Consider the following 16419-nt stretch of genomic DNA (forward strand, 5'->3'; position numbering starts at 1 on the left):
TGATTACCAGCCTCAGGTTCCCCTCCTGTGAGGGTCCAACTCTGGCCTGCTATGAAGAATTATTAGGCACATGGCTTAGCGTTACAGCTTCCCTTTGACATAACCAAAAAGTTTACTGTGGGCATTTTTCTTCCCACAACTGAAGAGCAATCCTCCTCACAGTAGAATCAAGCATCCATCTCTAGCAACAAAATAAACCACAGAAACTTCAACACTAGCGTGTCTTTTTCTCCCAAGGCTCAAATATCCCAGGACTAATTTCTTCAATTAAGGCCCAGGTTAAAATTCTGGGACTTTCTTTCATCTAGATTCAGAAGTCTCAGTGCAAGAAAAGCCGTCCCCAAGCACCCTCGATATGGGGGGGGGGAGATGGGAGGGGAAGAATCCAAATAGGGTACCCATTTCCTTCCCAGAGCAAACACCAAGGAGCATATTACTACCTCACCTCCTCTCACCCACTGTATGACTCAACTAGACCCAAGAGGGTCACTTCATTCTACATCTCAACGAAGAAGGTGTACTGATAGATTGTGACCTTGGGGTGGTATAGCGTAGAGACAAGCAAGGTGGTCGCAGCTCTCACTTGAAAACAACCTCGCTGCCTCTTTCCCCGGCCATCACCGGCTGCAGTCCAGCTGCCTGATGCTTGGGAAGGGCAGGAAATGTCCCTCCCTCCCTCCCTCAATCCCTCTCTTCAACCCCTCCAATTCTCCCCTTCCCCCTCTCTTTCTCTGATCTCATCTGCCTACTGACAGCTGAAGCTTTGGACCCCACCCAGGGAGAAGAGAAGATTTGCACACTCCACTCTTGCAGCCTGGCTCTGGACCCCTGGGGGCTGACCTCTATAGACTACAAGAATCAGCACCCCAGCGGGGAGTCCTAGCATAATATCAGAGAAAGCAAGAAGATTGAGTTTGAAGTAAGAATTCCCCCAGCGCCCTAGCTGCAGGGTCATCTCAACCAGGCTCTGTTTGTTGGCCAAAGGTCACAGCCTAGGCAGCTGGCCTCCTTGACTGAGCTCTCCTTGCCTCTGGGTCCTGGAAACTGTTCTCTCCCCTCCACTCTTCTGGCTGAGGATGCAAACAGCATCAACTCTTACTAGCCCCAGGGTACTGGACCCTCTTGAGGCTTCCACACCTTTGTAACTAGACCCTTTAATAAAATCTCTGCAAATGACTCAACATGAATGTGCCATCGGTTTCCTGCTCATACCATGACTCATCCAAGTGGTCAGGAAAGTTGTAACTTAACTCATACCATTGAGACGGATTTATGCTAAGATGGCTGCTTTTTTGAGGCACGAACCTACATTCTCGAGAGATCCCTCTGACTGCAATCCCTGGGACACGATACGGCCTTTCCTCTGACTCACTGTTCCCAGTCCCCTCTGAGCTTCTGCCCCCAGCAGCACACACACTTGCCTTGTAATGCTGAGGTACCCCTGCTCGGTATGATGGGCGCTGAGATGTGCTATCCGGATTCCCATTCAAGGAAAAGATTGTTGCCCCAGCTGCTGAGAATGCCACGGGCCAAAAACCTTCAGCTGGCAACTTAGCAGCAGAGGGCTGCCAAAGTCAAGGTCAGGTCCTTCCCAGGGTGGCGTACACCCGATGACCACTGGTCAAAGCAAAGGTATAAAATCCCTGACTTTGGCCTAAAGCAGGACCACTATAATGGGTAATTTTATACCAGAGCTCCCCACGGGAATGGCCAAGGCTAACAAGGCCTGCATGGCAGCTCAACTTTACCCTCTACCCAATCCTGCTTCCTTCCTCTCCCTTTCCCAGGTGTCGACCCCAAGGGCATCCCTATTGGACATGCGCACACTGAACCCCCTCTCATGGCGTGCTCCCTGAAGAAACCAACTCACAACACTCAGCTGCAAGATCCTTGCTCAAACAACCCTCGGCCAATACTCCCATCACAAACTCCACAGAGAGTCTCCAGAGTCCATGCAACCTACAGGGAGGGCGGTTTCCTTCCAGACGGAGCCCCCTTCCTGTGCATAAGCCCTCTGGGGTCCTCGGGTGCAAAGGACAGACCTCACATGTCTCAGCGCCAGTCCCATAGGTGCTCTCCTCACTGTGACAGGGGTTAGGGGTAGAAGTCCCCTGCCCTCATTCTTGGAAGGTGGGGGAAATGGTGGGACTCTCAGTGCTACTTCCTCCAAGGAAAGCCCCTCACAAACACACCTTTCTTCTCTATCCTCCTGACTCTCATCTTCCATGTCAGTGAGTCCTCTGTTTAGGTTTTCCATGGCCTACCTAAAATGACTGTCCTGGTGGTCTCTTGGAACATGGTGTCCCTTGTCTTCATTCCTCAGCCAAAAAATGACCCTGGAAGAGTCCCATTTTAACAATATGGGACATTATGGAAATGCTTGAATATGGTAAGATTATCTTTTCAAAGAATTCCAGTGGTGGTCTTCCCTGAGGAGGGAAATGGATGGGCAAAGAAGGAGGACAGAACTGAGACATACTTTTCATTCTCTTGTTTTTGGGGATTTTTGTACCATGCACATGCATGTTATACCTCTTAGATTGAACCTAATGAAACTACCAATGTTTGACAACTTTTGATCTACAGTTTTCTTATCATCTTGTTTGTCCTCAGCATAGTCAATTGCAGGAAACCAGAGGTGAATTACTTGATGTTTCCCCCACCATCCAATTATGACAACTGTTAAGTGATCTAAGCTGTCCCTTATCTCTTGCTCTCAAACCTTGACCCTGCTATATAATTTTCCTACTTCTATCTTCCACTCTCGAAGTTTGCTTCTGGCAGCAGATAGGAGCAGAATGCAACCTTAGGGAGACAGGAACACTCCCACTCTGTCACTACCCTGTGTCCAACACTGTCCCCAAGGCCCCAGATAAAGAACCCTCTTCCAAGACTCTAAGACACCACCTTCTCCCTCTAATCTTCTACTGAATTTCTTCTCACTGCCTACAGCCCAGTGAAGAGAGACTGGCCATTCCATGGTACTGGCCATGCCTGTCCAAGGATCTCTCGTGGTATCGGCCTCATGTGTAGACATAGCTGTCTCCTTCATTACACTATTCGTTTTTTTAAGAAAAAAAGTTCATGTCTTTATCCCCCAAATGAGAACAGTGCCAGAATCAGAAGAGCAGGTACTCAATATAACGATTCCTGAATGAACGAACGACCTCATCATGAAAGCTGGCATGATTTCATAGCATAAATGAACTCAGCAAATACTTCACGCTGTACACTCCTTCTTCAGGTTTCCGTGCAATATTCTGTCTCGATGTGCAGTGGGATACAACTGTGAGTCATTAGCATATGCAGACTCAATTACTCAATGGTCCGTGTATGATAGATGTCTTGGATACACAGTCCTAGCACACAGAAACACACTCTTTCTGAAAACATCCCTTGACAAGAAGGGTAGCCAGTAAGACCCTGGCTCCTACAGACGATAATTCCGTTATGCTTCAGAGCCTCCAAATTTCTATCTTGCTTCTAAGTGATGAGGAATTTCAAGTCTCTGAGGAGGACAAATAACAGGAGAAAACTTTGTCAGGAAACGACAGGCCCCCAGGGCCAGAGTTTAGAAAACACTCATGCAGGTGAGGCTGCTTTCAAGAAGTTTTGACTATATAAATTCCTCTTTGTCAGACTTAACCATGTATTAGTCTAAGACAGTTATTATATTTTCTTACTATAAGTATGCACTGTGTCCTGCACCTGGAGCTCTTGCCAAATTGTAGATTTATTCCTCTTTCTATACATCTGTGAAAAGAATGTGTGTTCTGTTTCATCAGGGAGTTACTCGAAGTCACAGGTTGCTAATTCCATATGAATAGAAACAGTGATTAATCTGGGAGATATGAGCTCGCCACTATTCATGTAACAGATGTCCATTATGATGAGTTACACATTTGTTCCGTGTTTACACTAAAATACAAAAGAAGACTCAACTCTTTTGTTTAAAAAAAAAAAGAGAAAAGAACGAAAGGGGGATGGGGGAAGGTAGGGAAGTAGAACATACTGGAAAATGTTTATTCAGGCGCCAGGTTAGATGCGATCGACATCGACGTGCGGTACGTCCGCAGGGTGGCAGGTAGAGAGGCAGAGAGTGAGGGGAGCGAGGGAGAAGCCAAGGTAAATGTTCCTGGCTTCATGTCAGGGTGTGGATATTAACTCAGTTCATCTCACTTGGCTGACAGAAGCACTAATGCCAAACCCGGCAATTTCATCAGCATCAGCTACGCAGAAGATGGGATTTCAGAGGGAGGCATGAGAAAAGGAGACTGATGTATGTAATTTTATTCAAATAATTAAAAACAAAGTTGGCAGTCTATCTTCCTGTCAAGAAGAATAAATATCAGACTCTGGAGTTGGAAGGCCAAGTGCAAGAGGCTTCCTGCTGCTCCATCGTAACTTTGGTCCAATACAAACTTGAGAGTTGATTCTTCACAAAAAAATCCATTCAAAGTGATCCTTCTATGTGCTTTTGCAGTTACTCTGTGCGCAGAGCTGACGTAGCAAGAGGACAGAAGCCAGGAGTAAGTGCGGAGGAGGCCGCCTGGCTGAGCCACGCTAGAGCTGTTAGTCTCACAGCCATGAATACAGGGTTTGTATAACTGAGCTATTTCTCCACAATCGGATGAGCAAGTTTCCAGAACTTTCCTTTCTCTCATTATTTGCCTCCTGTCCTCATAAGCCCAGGAACTAAAGCAAGGCCTGGCACACAGTAGGAACTAAGTACATACATACATATACTTTTTTTTTTTTTTAATAGCCAACCGTCATGACTTTTTTAACATCTTTATTGGAGTATAATTGCTTTACAACGTTGTGTTAGTTTCTGCTGTATAACAAAGTGCATCAGCTATACGTATACATATATCCCCATATCCCCTCCCTCCCACCCTTCTAGGTGGTCACAAAGCACCGAGCTGATCTCCCTGCACACACACTTTTTTAAATGAGCTAATTGAGCATGGGCTGGACTTAGTGAATGACACGTGCACATGGATTATATTTATCAACAGATTAATTATCTTACAGATTTGCAGGCTCACTAGATTATAGCAGAGGCAGTATCACAACCAAAAGCTAAAGAATCTTCTTTGCATGTCGTAACAGGGCTGTAGCGTGTCAAACCCTCTCCAGAGTTTCTTTTTAACAGCAACACTTTTTAGAGAAGAGGGCAAGCTCCATTTTGTCACTTAATAAAGAGAAGAAATTAGCATGGCCAGCTGGTAAAAAAAAATGAATAATTCCAACAGACTCACTGAGGGTTTTGCTTTTAAAGCATTTTAATCGCTATTCCTCTCTATTTCCAGTAATGTATCAAATCTCTCTTCAGTTGCTCCTCACATGTTGAGTCGTAAGATGTGAAACACTCCACTTTTACATCGAAACCTTTTTTATTATTTGAAGATTATGACAGAAGGGAGCAATCCTCCTCGCATCTGTGACACAATTCCAGTTGGAGAGCAAAGGTATCCTTCAGAGAAGTCCTCGTGCTGACGAGACTTCTGGGAACCATGTAAGGCAGCAAGAGCCAATTTGTCTACCTTAAGCAATGCACGGAGGGACACACTGCAAGGGTAGCCAAAATGATTAAGGAGGGACTCAGCTCAATAAAAATGACATGTTGCAATGCCAGGTTTGAAGTGTTGGTAAGTGGGTACTTGGAGCCAGGTATAAGGTTCTGAAGACATCCTCAATCTCTTTGCCAAAAAAATTAATATTTTTATTTAGTCCAATCCCACCAAGTGAGCTAAGTTGATGATGACAGAGAAAAAAAGCTTCCATTTTTGAAGGTAGTAGGAATTAGGAGAATAGTGGGGTCAGCAAACTTTGTGTAAAGGGCCAAATAGCAAACGTTCTTGGCTTTGTGTGCCACAGGATCTCTGCTGCAGATATTCAACTCTGCCATTATGGGGAAAGCAGTCATAGTCAAAAAGTAAAAGAAAAAAAAAAGAAGAAAAAAAAAAGGCAGAGCTGTGTTCCAATAAAACTTTATAAAGGCGGGTGACAGGCTGGATTTAGCTCACAGGCCATAGTTTGCTTACCCCTGGGATAAAAACATAGATGTCTCTCCAAGACAGACTGAAGATGCCAATCTTTAGATCCAATTGAAAATTATAGGGTTTTTTCATTCCCTGTATTTTTATTTATTTTTATTTTTTTTCATTCCCTGTATTTTTATTTATTTTTATTTTTTTTCATTCCCTGTATTTTTATTTATTTTTATTTTTCTTATTTTTTTTCATTCCCTGTATTTTTAAAACATGCTCAGCACTACCTACGATTCTTGTGTGCATCTTCACGATGTTCCAATAGCATGTTCCTTAAATCAATCATTGAGACGCACTTCTCATCAAACTATCTGCATAAGCTTAGATTCAATCAAGAAAATAAACTCATGCTAAAACATCCCAGGAATAAAGAAGTCCATACACGAATTAGGGCTTATATCAGGGTTGGAATATCTGGGAGAGTGGGATCAAGTAAGTCGATTCCAAACTGAAAAAAAAAAAAAAAAAAAGAAAAGAAAAAAAAGAAGGTCACTACCAAAGAGCAGGGAAGCAGGCACTGAATCCGTCAGCCCATCACCACAGTGTGGGTGGTTATCAAAAGCGCTACAGAAATTTTTCCAGTTTGCAAGACTCTACGAGCAACCTCTCAGCAGCTGTGTCAGTCTGCATCACCAAAGCGTCTTGGTTCTCCATCACTCCCTGAAAAGCCACTGTGAGTCTCCTGCCTGCCCAACAGCCAGCTGCAACCACCCCTGAACATAATCGCTTCTATTCCTTTCACCTGAAAAAAAGCTTATGTTACTCTCTTTGGCCAACTCTAACTCAGGACCATACAGGGAAGGAGCCCGGAAGGGATGTCATGCCCACCTGGCTTCTCAGAGATGTAGAAGAGATCTTAGAAGGGGAGGTAGTGATACCTATTGTACTTGACCGTGGCTAAGCCACCACATTCCACCCCTTGGTCAATGTAGCATCCATACAGTCTCCCTTTACCCATTTGTAACTTCCAAATAAACAACATAACGCTTCTGTTCTACTTGATGCAACGATTCCCTATCCACCGCAAACTCACTCAAGCTTTCCCCCCAAGTGGAGCCACCAAGTCCTGTTTGTTATTTTATCCATAAATGGTTGATGGTTGTCTTCCAGTTCAGTCACAATAGCTCTTTCCTACTGTGCAATTTAAAAATTGAAATACAGGTTTAACTCAATCCTTATATTACATAACAAAGGGAAGGACACAGTTTATTGATATATACAGATATCCATATCAAAACTGGAAGAAAAATGCCTTAATACAATCCTCATTTCTACAACTGGTCACATGACCGTTGCTAGTTCTTATACCTGTCTTCTTTCATTACTCATGGGGATCCCATAAACCCAGAACACTCGAGTGGGATCATCATGCATTCTGAACACCAAGCTGGGATCTGCCACCCACCAGTCATCGTCAGGTGACCCGTGTGCAGTAGTCCAGCCTAGGTCTCTCCAGCTCCCAGGGCCCCAACAGACCCCAAGGTCTCACCCACTCTAGTGACCCGCTTCTTGGCAACTGCCTGGCTCAAGGGAGCCAAGTACATCAGAGTTGGGCGTACCAAGGAAAGGAGTGGAGCCCATCCGTGCTGCCACGTTCCCATATCCGAACACTCCTCCCACCTGCTACCCCCATGTTTTAACCTTTAAATCTGGTTGCTGGTCTTCTCAATGGATACAAAATTTAACTTTACCTTTAATTAATATCATCTCCTTCTCTCTTCCTCTCTTCCTCTCTCTCTAAAATCTAGATTTTAGAGATAATATCTTCATTCAAATTGCACCTAAAAGGCATGTATTAGCTCTCTGTGATCTAAGCTGGGTAGCTGAGTTGATTATAGACTAGGGTTCATGGATTTAGATTCTGCATGAACATATTTTGCTTTGTTCCAAGGAAAAGCCAATTTCAGGACTTCAAAGTCTAACTCCCCTAGCCAGCCAGTTCTCAGGTGTGTGCTGGTGGTCAAGGGCAAGGATAATATGCATGATGTTTCAGTGCAAGCCCTACCCCCATCCGTAAGAAGCCAATTGAGAAGCATTCTCCTTAATGACAGGTGTTTTAATGGGCAAAGGATAATGAGGTTTCTTTTTAAAAAGAGGAAAAAAATGGTCAAGATATTATTATCATCTGAATAATCTTTGCCAATAAAAGCCCCCAAAATATCCAGTTAGAATACCAGTTTCCAAACCCTCTCTCAGTGGACTTGAGGACACGGGGAGGGGGAAGGGTAAGCTGGGACGAAGTGAGAGAGTGGCATGGACATATATTCACTACCAAATGTAAAATAGATAGCTAGTGGGAAGCAGCCACGTAGCACAGGGAGATCAGCTCGGTGCTTTGTGACCACCTAGAGGGGTGGGATAGGGAGGGTGGGAGGGAGACGCAAGAGGGAGGAGATATGGGGATATATGTATATGTATAGCTGATTCACTTTGTTACAAAGCAGAAACTAACACAGCATTGTAAAGTAATTATATTCCAAAAAAGATGTTAAAAAAAAATCTTACTGGGGTACTAACCTGCCTACTGAAGAGTTAATTACCCAGGGAATGTACTTGTGTTTGACTTTCTTTTATTTGATTAGAATTCATATGCTCTGAAGTCATATGTTAATTCATAGATTTTTGTCCAGTGGTAAAGATAACCTCAAAGGTTGTAGTTTTATTGCCCTGTAGCATGTTAACCAGTTTTGAATCTATCCTAGCAATATTATTCCAACACACTGTTTTCCCCCTCAAAATGTCTATAAATACCAAATTCTTCAAAATGCTCTTGGCATCATCTTAACCCTCTTAGGGTTCCCGTTATTAATGAGTTGAGTAAATTCCTGACATGCATTCATTCTCTATTTGTGTGAGACTCCTGTTTTTAGCTCTTTAAAAATACTTTGACAGTACCTACATCATGAAGTTATTATGAGAATAAAATAATGCAAATAAAGTAATTAAGGCCCTGACATTTTAAGCAGTTAATGAATATTAGCTATTATTATTAGCTATAATTAAATGCAGTTTGATGCACAGGAAATAAAAAATGTAGCATACTCCTAACTTGACCCAGAGATACCCATACAGTTAAAACAAAAATAAAGAGAACATTCATTTAATATTCAGCTCCACCTTGATTTCCCTTGGGACTTTTGACTCCTCTTGAATCTAGCCCAGTGAATTAAGCTTTTGAATTAATAGCCATTTTCATGGATGATGCCATACCTTATAATTATTGGGGTCTATAACTGTGGGGATGTGTAAGGGTATACAGAATAAAGAATCTATCCCATAAAGAAAAAGAACTTCCCCACTTCACATGACCAATAGTAGATAATACAATTAAAATTAGGATTGAAGTAAAAACTTCCCGCTTTGAGAGACCCAATTATTATCCCTCATTTTATTTCCTTCAATTTTAATGGGTTATCCTGTGGATTTTCCCCCCGAAGTTTTTAATAGCTACGTTCTTCCTATCTTCCTTTGTCTGAGTTCAGAAAGAAACTAAAGGACAATAAAGGGAGAAGCATGACCAATTCCTCCAATTTCACTATGATTTTCGTTGCTATTTATACTCAGATAACTTTCTCAGATTATAAATCCTCACAAAGAGAACTCAATTTTAGTTTTTGTTTTTTGGATTTTTTGTTGTTGTTGTTTATCTGTTTTTTGGAACCTGGCATAGGAGTTAAATCAGCTTTGGCTCAAATAAGCTTTGGCTCAGAGGAACCAACTGAATTGAATAATTAAATACATGTTGAAACAACACTTCAAAAGTAATACATAACCTTTCCATACTGATGTCTAGAAAAGAATAAAAATCATCTGTAGAAATAAATACAAGGACTGAGGCACACAATTTCCACGTACAAGCACAAGGGAAGCAAATGGAACTGGGATTTACTCTGCACTGTACACAAAACCACAGAGAGCCTGGGTCATCAAATACTTTTTAAATAACTTCAAACACTGAAACACAATGCAGAAACCTACTGCACTCATTTAAAAAAGCAAACAAAGGAATATAGGGACTTAAATCAAGATTAAACGTTCAGCTGTTGTTCAGTTCCAGTGAACCAAAGAAGATCAAGTTGAATGTGAAAGAAAGTGAAGAAGACAAATAACACATGTAGTACTCAAGTGTTCCTTCTCTTTGCGGAGCTTATTTCTGTGTCTAGACACGATCAGACATTTTATATATATATATATATATAAATATATATACACACACACACACCTATGTATACTTCAGATACATAACGTGTGTATGTATGCCTACCTGTCTGTTTCGTATATATTCATACCAACACACATTTCTTAGCCTTTGAAATGAGAGAATACCACTAAGCAAGTGGAGAAATCAGTTGAGGCAGCCCTCATTCAAGATTACTGTAGTCCCCGGCTACTCAAAGTGTGGTCACCAGCACCAGAAAAGCACCAGCAAAGCATCAGCAAAGCAAAGCACCAGCAACACCTGGGAGCTTGTTAGAGATGCAGAGTCTCAGGCCCCACCCCACATCGCCTGAATCACAACCTAGATTTTAACCACATTGCCTGGTGATTTGTATGTACAAATTCAAGTTTGAGAAGCACTGGCCTAGATCCGCGCTACCCCCTACAAAAGCTATTAGCCACTTGTCTATTCACCCGACATGTGATTAGTGAGACTGAGAAACTGCTTTTAGTTTAATTATTAAAATGTGAATTTAAAAGCTAATACTTGATTCCATTACTGGAATACTTCTAAATATGTTGGGAACAACTCAGATATATGAATCTAAAGACAGATCAAGTATTTCTGATGAAAATTTACTATCTGAATCGAGAAAGTGCTCTAAGTGTAAAATACACACCAGATTTCAAAGACCTGTCATGAAAAAATGCATGCAACATATGTCATTGATAATTTTTTAGAATGATTACAGGTTAAAATTTCAGATATGCTGAGTTAAATTTAATACATTCTTAAAATTCATGTGCTTCTCTTTTACTTTTTAAAAACATGACTACTAGAAAATAACACCTCATGTATTATTTTTACTGGACAGTACTGCTTTAGAGCCACGGTTCTCCAATTATAAAATTACTGGTGCCTGGGTTCCCATCCCAGAGATTCTGGCGAAGTTGGTCTGGGGTGAACCTGGGCATTAGGATTTTTCACCTCTCCTTGGGGATTCTACTGAGCCGCCAAGGTTGAGAACCACCGCCGCAGGTTAATACAGATTCATTAATCACAACTGATACATAATGACCTCCTAAAGACCTTACATCTTTTAAGACCTCCCATCATGCCTCAGCTCAAAGGTGGAACTGGAGAAGTAGTGCTTATTTCTTACCCAGAGGGCAAAAGCACCCCACTGATGTTATCAGGGCTGGAGGCTGGGTGATATTATTCTACTTCAACTCCAGGCAGAATCAAACATACCAAAACAGATGGAAATCGAGCTTTTCTCAGTATCTCCAGAAACCCGTCCCCAGCAATGTCAGCAATTCATTCCCATATCCGACGCAGTGGATCTCCAACTTCCGTATGTTTAACAGAATAACCCCTTGCACAGTTTGTTTAAAAGCAGATTGCTGGGCCCGAGCAAGTCCCAGGAACGCTGTGGTAGGGTGACAAACCATCCTGGATTGCCTGGACTGTCCCGGTTTGGGTTTTAGCACCACATCCTGGGAACGGGTCAGTTCTGGGCAAACCAGGCCAGGTGGTCATCCTACCCGGGCGAAGTGCGTGTTTAACGAGCAGCCCAGGTGACCATCCTGGACGCCAGGTGAGCACAGTTTGAGAACCACGCCTAGAAAACACAGGTTCTTGAATACTTTCTAGTGACGTTCCTTCTGGATTAACCAAGCGCCCTAAGAAAGCAGCCACTGAAGCGACACAAATAGTTCAGCAAATAACTGACTGGAGAAATGTTCGAACCTAATTAAACATACCAGTAAATTGTTTAAAACTGTATGCAAGAACAGCTACAAAAAGGATCACCCTGGTAGCCTTGAAGGGAACTATTTCAATGTCAAGAATCCAGCAGATAGGAGCTGGGGAGGCCAAGTAAGTGTGTGGCATGAGGTCATGTCAACCTTGAGTTTGATCACTGCTTCTGTCATTTGCTAGCTGTGTGACTTTGGGGAAGTTCCTTGACCTCTCTGTGCCTCAATATTTTCATCTGTAACGATGAAATGAATAATTTATACCAACACTGAAGCTTAGCCATCAGAGTAAACAACTAATGCATTACATCAGACTGATCCCAGTTGAGGGATATTCTACAACATACCTGACCAGTCCTCCTCCAAACTGTCAAGGTCTTGAAAAACAAGGAAAGCCTGAGAAACTGTCACAGCCAAGAGAAGCCCAAGGAGACAGGATGATCTGCTGTAATGTGGCCTCCTGGAAGGGATCCTGGAATAGAAAAAGGACACTAGGTAAAAACTAACAAAATTCAAATCAAGAATGAAAGTTACTTAATATTAATGTATCAAAATTGGTTTATTGCTTGTGCAAATGCACCATGCTCATATAAGACGTTAGTCATAGGGCAAACGGAGTGTGCAGTGTATGGGAATTCTCTGTATGGCTCTGCAACTTTTCTGTAGATCTCAAACTACTCTAATTTTAAAAGTTTATTACAAAAAATGCCTAGCATAGTAGTGCCCAGGTCAGAAGTACACAGTTAACAACAGTCATTACTATTATTGTGAACTGTAGATTATGGACGATACCGAAGAAAAGAGCAGCATCCTGGTTCAACATTTTCATGAGAAACTAGGAGCCTGAAAGCCTTGCAGATGAGGGTTGGGGGAAGAAAAGATGAGAGGGAAGACGAAGAGGCCATAAAGACTGTTTATTTCGTCTACAGCCAGTCCCAGGCCTGTAACTTCTGTCACATGACCCTGCTGGTTTTCTCCCTGACGTTGTTCAGAGTCTTTAATTATTTTCTTATTCAACTGTTCTCAGTTCTGAGCCCAACCTCCCTTACCTCTCCACCATGGGCTAGAACCAGAATCCTTTTCTTATGTTTTCTTCCCCTAGCCTCCTTGTGGCTCCCTTACCTCTCAAAAAATAAAAGCACGCAAGCAAATAAACACAAACACCACTCCACTGACCAAGTAACCTCGCTTGGTGGGGAAGCCCTCAACATTTGAGTCCAGAGTTGCTAGGTTACATCTGCAAATATAGGTGATTGAGCTTAAACAGAAATACTTTAATATTTGCTTGTACTATATTGTACCTCGTGTTTTTGATTTAATTTAAGCTTCAGAAAAATTTTGTTGGATAAGCAGGGCAGATGTTTTTACCTCCATTTGAGTGATGTAAAAAATTTTAAAAAGAAAGGAAGGAAGCAAGGGAGGGAGGGAGGGAAGAAGGAAGGAGAGAGGGAGAGAAGAAAGAAATTTAAAGTGACAACAAGATTCATACAGTTAATTTGTGCATCATTGTTTTAATCTACTGGGGCCGCCCTTACAAAACATCACAGACTAGGGGGCTTAAACAACAGAAATTGATTTTCTTACAGTTGTGGAAGCTGCAAGTCCCAAACCAAGGGGCATCGGGGTCGGTTTCTGATAAAAGCTCTCTTCCTGGCGTGCAGATGACCGCCTTGTTGTGTTCTCACATGGTGGACTGGGAAAGTTCTGGTGTTTCTTCCTCTTCTTATAAGGACACCAGTCCTATCGAATTAGCACCCCTCTCATATGACCTCACTTAACTTTAATTACCTCCTTAAAAAAAAAAAAAAAAAAAAAACCCTTCTCCAAATGCAGTCACACCTGAGGCTAGGGCTTCAACATATGAATTTGGCAGGGGTCGGGGGGGTGGGGAGGTGGAACCCAATTTAGTCCATAGAAGGATGTTCTCCTACAAGGGGCAGAAGAGTTAAGAGGATGACAGGGAGGAGATAACACTTCGAGAACAGGGAAGAACTACCAATTAGACGAGAGGTAGCTAACTGTGGCTACGCCCATTTAGCCACATATTGCCCACAGCTGCAGGGCCGAGCAGTTTCCAGACAGAGGCTAGGGCTCACAAAGCCCCAAGTACTAACTCTCCCGCCCTTTACAGAAAAAGTGTGCCAACTCCTGGGTTAGACCGGTATATGATAGTTCGTTCCATCCACAAGATGACTCCACAGGTTGGTATTCTTGCCACTCCACTGGGAGCAGAAGTGACTTCCAGATTCACAGCCCGCAGGGAGGGAGCTCGAGAGAAGAACTCAAACACGGGGATAGAACATTCAGAAGGGTATCCTTTCCAGGCCACCCCACCGCAGGGCCTAGGGCTTTCCTCTTAGACCTTGCAACTGTGGGTGGATGTCAGCCCTCAGCACAATGGCTTCCGACAACCCTCTCAGCCTTGCAGACTGTTGTCACTCAGGCCCAAATGCCCCGCTGTCTCCAATCACACCCTATCAGTGTTTGCTGCAAGCTATTTTAGGCGCTCAGTTTCTTGCAATTTTATTTTGTTTCAGTTTATGTTTTGCACCGGGGCATGTGTTTTATATGATTAGGATTTACATAGAAAGCAGATCACTTGAGTTAAGGGAGCCTTGCAAATAATTATGGAGACCTTAAGGGGTTTCCAGGGATAATTTCAGGACTGTTAGTCCCAAATGCAGTTGTTGGTCCTTTTCGTTATTAGACAGTATGTTCCCTTTTCTTTTCAGCATCCGATATCGAACTCATGGTGCTTTCCTTATTGTACTGATTACAACTCAGGTTCCTTTTGATAGAGGCATTTGTCAATAGAAAACAGTTCCTAGATCCTCTTGGAATTAGTAGAGACATTCCCCAACTTACTCAAGAATCCAGAGCCTTTTCATTAGGCCTACGGTAGGATTTAAGGACGCAAAACTACAATTGGGGTTAATTTTACTGTTGGCTAACTGATCTCATTAGTATTTGACTTATCGATCTTCCTGTCCGCACAGAGAAATTATTTGCATGTAGATTCCTGCTGCTTTAGTCTGTCCAGCATCAATTCCTCTGAGGAACATCCTCTCTCCCATTTCATGTGGTCCTAGGTGGGCTATCAGTCACAACGCTCGGGGCCCCCGCAAATCATATTACCCTGTTCTACCCCTCAACAGAGTCATTGATCCGAAAGAAAGTATGTGACCTGATAGGAGCTAATTACCCAGGATATTAAAGAAGTTGGGAGAGAGATTGTCACACAGATGGACACCGGGCTGAGAGAGGGAGGCAGAGCCCCCAGATCCAGCCCTTCCTGAAGCCTTCCCCACCCCTGGACTTCCTAGGGATGTGAACCAATAAATTCCTTTTTCTGCTTGGCTAATTCAAGTTGGGCTTCTCACTCAAAACCCCAAATGTCCTCACTGATATAACATGCTTCCAGACAGATTTCTGAGTATCCTCAGAAACATGCATCAGCAACTTCCAGAGGGCACCAGGCACTGAGCACCGGGATCCATGGGTCCTCATCCGAGCTGCAATCTTGGAACTCCCAGGCCCTCCCTCTGCCAGGTTCGAGGGCTTTAGAAACGGAGAACCTATGGGACATGGGGTGCAACACAGTTCCTTGGATATATTTATGCCTTCTCTTATGCACAAAAGTGCAGTCTGGACTTGCTTTCTCAAGTTCTACTTCTCCCTGTCCTTTGGCCCTTCTTGGAGTGGAAGTGGGACAAAAACCCTTGTGCTGCTGGCACTGATGGTATCAATCTTGGGAAAGAAGAGAAAACCAAGTAAGATCAGTGGACCCCCAACAATGATAATGCTGAATGGAGTGGGAGGGCCAAAGTCTAGGGCCAGGTTTGGACCCCAATCCGACCAGTGGTCCCAAGCATCCCAGAGGTAACCGGGAAGGAGGAATAAAACCCACAGCCCACCACCAAGTGGCTGCAAAATTACCCCTTCAGTGAAGACACATGTTTTTCTCCTTTGTTTTCCAGAAGATACCTTTCTAAACCCATCTAAACTCTGCCTCACTAGATTCTTTGCCACCTGAAGTGTTAGCTATGACTCAGAGTTTCCTGAGATAAACTCTACAACCTCCCTCCTCCCCCAGGAAAGTTCCTGACTGAGGCCCACCCACACCAGCCAAAACTCTGATCCAAGTGGCTGGGAGATACCTTAATGCCGTTTAAACTATGCACTTACATGTGTTTGCAGGTCATGATAAATAAGCACCCTCCTTTGTTGTCTCATTTCTTTGCAGCTTAACTTGGCTTCCTCTGTTTCTAACTGATGGGAACTACAGTCAGTTTTTAAGACGCACAAGGAAGGAAAGCTCTTTGTGTTAAAGGCGGTCCGCCAAGGTGCTAATTCCATCTTTGGTAGGTTTTTCCCAGGACTGTGTTCCTTATCCAGGAATTTCCCTGAGCTTGGTGGTTCGCTAGTCCAAATTCCAGCTTTGAATAAATAA

At 43.1% G+C, this 16419-nt stretch overlaps 1 long non-coding RNA gene across 1 annotated transcript in view; it reads right to left on the reverse strand.

Annotated features, from left to right (window-relative positions):
- Window positions 1-2014: 2014 nt before the first annotated feature.
- LOC309652996 overlaps window positions 2015-16419 on the reverse strand; it is a 34720-nt gene continuing 20315 nt past the window's right edge. The window contains exon 3 of the long non-coding RNA XR_014258961.1: window positions 2015-12441. This is a non-coding gene — a long non-coding RNA (uncharacterized lncRNA). The remainder of the gene's footprint in view (window positions 12442-16419) is intronic.

This window comes from Balaenoptera physalus (assembly GCF_965194825.1).
Source record: "Balaenoptera physalus genome assembly, chromosome: X".
Classification (NCBI taxonomy): domain Eukaryota; kingdom Metazoa; phylum Chordata; class Mammalia; order Artiodactyla; family Balaenopteridae; genus Balaenoptera; species Balaenoptera physalus.